This window comes from Eriocheir sinensis, chromosome 19, assembly GCF_024679095.1.
Source record: "Eriocheir sinensis breed Jianghai 21 chromosome 19, ASM2467909v1, whole genome shotgun sequence".
In the NCBI taxonomy this organism is placed as follows: Eukaryota; Metazoa; Arthropoda; class Malacostraca; order Decapoda; family Varunidae; genus Eriocheir; species Eriocheir sinensis.
Genome location: NC_066527.1, coordinates 66501 through 72500, shown reverse-complemented (window position 1 = coordinate 72500; position 6000 = coordinate 66501). Strand labels below are relative to the sequence as shown.

Below are 6000 nucleotides of genomic sequence, written 5' to 3'. Positions count from 1 at the left end.
AAAAAATAATATAGAAAAAAAAGATAAACGAAGAAAGCTGTTTTAGTGAGAGAGAGAGAGAGAGAGAGAGAGAGAGAGAGAGAGAGAGAGAGAGAGAGAGAGAGAGAGAGAGAGAGAGAGAGAGAGAGAGAGAGAGAGAGAGAGAGAGACGCTTAATTAAAGAAAGACACTCTGCAATGTGAAAATAGGAGGAAAAGGGGATATTAACAAGCCGAGGAAAGGCGATGAAAAGGACGAAATGAGGGAAGGAAGAGAAAGAACAGAGGAGGAGGAGGGGGAGGAAGGAAAGATTGAAAGTTTAAGAGGAGATCGGGAGGCAGTCGAGATATGTAAGTCTGGCAGGAATGTGATACGAGATGGCCGCGGCGCAGCACGAGAGGAAAAGAAAAACACTAAACAAGACAGGAAAAACACGCTGGAGAAGAGAAGAAAACACCTTACCTACTACAGTAAGAGTGGACTGTTTTGTCATATATATATATATATATATATATATATATATATATATATATATATATATATATATATATATATATATATATATATATTGTTTTTTTATTTTTTCATGTGCTGCCTATAGCACCGGTAGGCTTTCTTGAAGGGCCTCTTGGACGGCCCCAGCCCATTAGTGGCGCTGGCTAATTTTATTTATAATGCCTGCCCCCGGTGCTCCTTTTTTTTTTTTTTTGTTTTTTACAACATAGGAGACAGCTCAAGGGCACATAAAAGCCCGCTACTCGCTGCTCCTACAAAAAAAAGAATCAAAAGAAGTGGCCGAAAGAGAGGTCAATTTCGGGAGGAGAGGTGTCCTGATACCCTCCTCGTGAAAGAGTTCAAGTTGTAAGCATAAGGAAATACAGATGAAGGAAGATTGTTCCAGAGTTTACCAGCGTGAGGGATGAAAGAGTGAAGATGCTGGTTAACTCTTGCATAAGGGGTTTGGACAGTATAGGGATGAGCATGAGTAGAAAGTCGTGTGCATCGGGGCCGCGGGAGGGGGGGAGGCATGCAGTTAGCAAGTTCAGAAGAGCAGTCAGCGTGAAAATAGCGATAGAAGATAGAAAGAGAGGCAACATCGCGACGGAATTTAAGAGGTAGAAAACTATCAGTAGGAGGAGGAGAGCTGATGAGACGAAGAGCCTTAGACTTCACTCTGTCCAGAAGAGCTGTGTGAGTGGAGCCCCCCAACACGTGAGATGCATACTCCATACGAGGACGAACAAGGCCCCTGCGCGGGGGAGAAAAACTGGCGGAGACGACACAGAACGCCCAACCTCGAGGAAGCTGATTTAGCAAGAGAGGAGATTTGAAGTTTCCAGTTGAGATTTTGAGTTAAGGATATACCGAGGATGTTTAGTGTTGAAGAAGGTGACAGCTGAGTGTTGTCGAAGAATAAGGGATAGGTGTCTGGAAAATTGTGTCGAGTTGATAGTTGGAAAAATTTAGTGTATGAGGCATTGAAGGACCGAGGTTGCTGAAGTTACGGTTGATTGAAGATCCGGAAAGCATGTGGTCCACGCTAGGTCCTCAGGCTCACCACGTCTGCACGATGACCACTCGGCCACCGCCTCCACATATATATATATATATATATATATACGTATATATATATATATATATATATATATATATATATATATATATATATATATATATATACGTATATATATTGAGACAGACGAGCTTTCATGACATTCACCCTGAGTTTGAAAACCATCCACGAAAACCCGACTAATCTCTGTGGCCTTGGAAAATAGTCGTAATGGGAGCCCGCTACGTTGAAGAATAGGTTGTGTACGCGGGTCATTTAAACCAACTCACTCCCCCTCTCGTATGCATGGCTCCTGAACTCCCTCGCCCTCGTATCTGTATGCATGGCTCCGCGGGCTCTCAATACTGCTGCCCTATTTTCATCAGCATTCACTTCTACTATGCAAAGGTTTCAGGGCGTGGGAACAAGACGATGGCATTGCCGGGAACGTTTTCTACACCTTTGTTTTCTATTTTTTTTTTATAAGAGAGAGAGAGAGAGAGAGAGAGAGAGAGAGAGAGAGATTTGTTTTTATTTTGTCTTTATTTATCTATTTAATTTTATTTATTTATAGTGTAGTGTGGTCTCTCTCTCTCTCACACACACACCCACACCCACCCACACACACACACCCGTCACCCCCACCCACCCACCCACCAAGAGAGAGAGAGAGATTTACATAGAGAGAGAGAGAGAGAGAGAGAGAGAGAGAGAGAGAGAGAGAGAGAGAGAGAGAGAGAGAGAGAGAGAGAGAGAGAGAGAGAGAGAGAGAGAGAGAGAGAATGTTTTTATTATTGTTTTATTATTGCACTCGGGAAAATTCTTGGGTCGTGGGTGAAAAATATTGTAGCTTTAGGACAATATTATATTTACTCGAGCGCTGAGGAACTGTCCGATATCAGTTCAAGTTTTGGTAACATTCTTGGCCCTGCAAAATAAAGTAGAAAAGCCTGATGTTGACCCAAAAAATACCGCATGTTGATGGGGGAGGAGGAGGAGGAGGAGGAAGAGGAGGAGGAGGAGGAGGAGGAGGATTGGTATATATAGAGAGAGATAGAGAGAGAATGGAAGGGGAGATAAGGGCTGAGAGAGAGAGAGAGAGAGAGAGAGAGAGAGAGAGAGAGAGAGAGAGAGGCAATATATGAAGTTAGTACAGGAGGAGGAGGAGGAGAAGGAGAGGAGGAGGAGGAGGAGGAGGCGGAGGAGGGTAAGAGAGAGAGAGAGAGAGAGAGAGAGAGAGAGAGAGAGAGAGAGAGAGAGAGAGAGAGAGAGAGAGAGAGAGAGTAAACGAAAGAAAAAGAAAGAAGAGTTAGTGTCAAATGTAACTCTCTCTCTCTCTCTCTCATTCATTCAGTAAGTTTGGACCATACTGCAAATTTGTGAGGCCTGAATATGTATGTAAATCTACGTAAATATCTTAATCATTTTTCCTTTCATCCCGTAGTATTCATAACGAAATCTGTAGACGCATTCACTCCCGGCATCATTTCAGTTGTTGCGTATTTTTATTGCATTCCTGACTCAAAAATATTTACTGGAAAATTTCACGAGAGAGAGGGAGAGAAATATAAACACTAACAGATATAGATTTTTCATGCGTTCAGCGACCGGCATTGATTTATATTTTTGTTCGGAAACCAATCGCGTGTGCGTGTTTGTGTATGTGTCTCTTGTAGCCTCCTGCGTTCTTATGTTCTTATGTGTGTGTGTGAGAGAGAGAGAGAGAGAGAGAGAGAGAGAGAGAGAGAGAGAGAGAGAGAGAGAGAATTATAATTTCACACTAGCTCTTAAGAGTCATAATTAACACACTGCAAGCGTTAAACTTTTTCCCCTTTCAATAACACCCCAAGAAGAGATAATTCAAAACCATCAAATATCTGTGCCTCTTCTCCCCTCCTATATCGCTACGTGAAGAGATCATTCAAAACTAGCTTACAACTGACCCTCTCAATCACCTCGTATGCTAATAGACTACCTTGTTACAGGGACGTGGTTTGAGAGTCCGTATTCTCAGACGCTTCCACCTCTCACATTATATCTTTCCAAAGACCGAAAAAGGAGATCAGTCGGGTTCTCATGAGTGTTGTTTAAGGTTCATGGTACAGAAGAAGGGTCAGTCTACCACCAGGGCCATTAAACTACCCTTGCAAATGCCCCAAACTTCTATGAAAACCTTGTCAAATATAAAAGCTTGGGTGCCGTTAGGAATCGGGAGGCTGGCGAGCAGGGGGAGGTCAGCCGCGGGCCCAGTGAAGGTCCCGCCCGCTTACACGCCAGATGCCGCACCTCCCCGGAGAACCACCTCCAAGCCCCCACTCTTAACCTTTACGATAAGTTAAACAGCGACGATAATAGTGACAACGGTGCATCTTGTATACGTAGTGCTGCATGCCAGGCTTCACCGCTCTCAAGACTGCCGTGGTGACATAAGTTAACTAGCGTAGTCAGTAATTGTGTGTGCCTCGCTGTAACCTTAGGGGAGTATTCTTAAACCTTTCGGCGCCCAAGCACACACATTTGACAAGGCTTTTGTAGGAGTTGTGGGCATTTCCAAGGGTAGTTTTATAACCCTGGCGGTAGCTTGATCCTTCCTCTGGACCATGAACCCCATAAAAACACTCATCAGAATCCGATTGATCTCTTTTTTGGCCTTTGGAAATAGTTGATGAGAGGCAGAAGCGGAGAGAGACATTTGACAAGGCTTTCGTAGGAGTTTTAAACATTTTCCGGGGTAGTTTAATGACGCTGGTGGTAGTTTGACCCTCCCTCTGTAACATGAAACGAAAAAAAAATCATGAGAACCCGACTGATCTCCTTTTTGACTTTTAGAAATAGTTGATGTGAGGGGCGGAAGCGTCTGAATACCAACTACCGAATAGAGTACCGACCCCAGATGCTTGGCGGGGCGGAGACAGCCAAGCACATAAGAGATCCTCGGGTAGTTAATGACGAGAGGAGGAAGGATGGTGTTCACTCAAATGCCAGTCTCCCTCTAACTAATTAAATTCGCTTCTACAGGTGCCTTGATGATGTCCAGTTTGAGGTGGTCTGCGTCGAGACTGAAGATGGTTAACCTGATGACCCATACGTGTTAACGATGCAGACGGGGATACATTGACGCAGTTTTGATGCTGGTGAGTAAGCTAATCCACTTATCGTATTTTTCGCGTATTTTATTATCACACACACACACACACACACACACACACACACACACACACACACGGCCCGGTAGCTCAGGGGTAGAGCTGGCTCACAACCAGAAGGACCGGGGTTCAATTCCCCGGCCGGGTGAAGATAAGTTGGGTTTATCTTTCACGTGTAGCCCCTGTTCACCTAGCAGTGAGTAGGTACGCGACGTCAGGCAAGGAGTTGTGACCTCGTTGTTGCGGTGTGTTGTGTGTGAGTGGTCTCAGTCCTACCCAAAGATCGGTACTACGAGCTCTCTTCCGTAGGGGAACGGCTGTCTGTCTCGAGAGAGACCCGCAGCAGACCAAGAGGTGAATTACACACACACACACACACACACACACACACAATTGATACGTCTTTCGTAGAAGCTTTGGGCATTCACACACACACACACACACACACACACACACACACACACACACACACACACACTTGACACGTCTTTCATAGAAGCTTTGGGCATTTACACACACACACACACACACACACACACACACACACACACACACACACACACACACACACACACACACACACACACACACACACACACACACACACACACACACACACACACACACACACACACACACACACACACACACACACACACACACACACACACTTGACACGTCTTTCATAGAAGCTTTGGGCATTTACACACACACACACACACACACACACACACACACACACACACACACACACACACACACACACACACACACACACTGTCTGTCGGGAAGCTTCGGCTTGACAGGCTAGATTCGTTGCCAGAATTATAATTATATATATATATGTATATATCAATGTGTGTATATTATGGCAATAAACATTACTTACTTACTTACTTACTTACACACACACACACACACACATTTTTTTTGTGTGTGTGTGTTTTTGAATCGCTGTTAAAAGGGGAAGCTGTTGAAATCTGTCTGTCTGTCTGTCTGTCGCTTGTCTTCCCCATACTACTTTGTCAGCTGGTTTTAGAAGCGTCAAATATTTTCACTCTCGCTCCTGTGTCTTTCATCCTCCTCGTAAATCACTTAAAACGAACATTTTCCATCAATATCCAGCCTTTGATCGCCTACCCTCGCGCGTGAAACTTAAGAAAAACAGCGAAGAAACTTTTGAAACTCTCCCGCTTGTGACTTACGCGTCCCTCGCTTAAAAGTCAACATTGTATGCGTTACGAGACACTGGTGTAGTTGTAACAGTAAAGGCGGCTTTACACCTGGCAATTGCTGGTCGGCAATACAGCCGCGACGATCTAA

The 6000-nt window shown here is 44.4% G+C and overlaps 1 long non-coding RNA gene across 1 annotated transcript in view; it reads left to right on the top strand.

Annotated features, from left to right (window-relative positions):
• LOC127000476 (uncharacterized) overlaps positions 1-6000 on the top strand; it is a 139016-nt gene that overhangs the window by 123674 nt on the left and 9342 nt on the right. The window contains exon 6 of the long non-coding RNA XR_007754072.1: positions 4550-4665. This is a non-coding gene — a long non-coding RNA (uncharacterized LOC127000476). The remainder of the gene's footprint in view (positions 1-4549; positions 4666-6000) is intronic.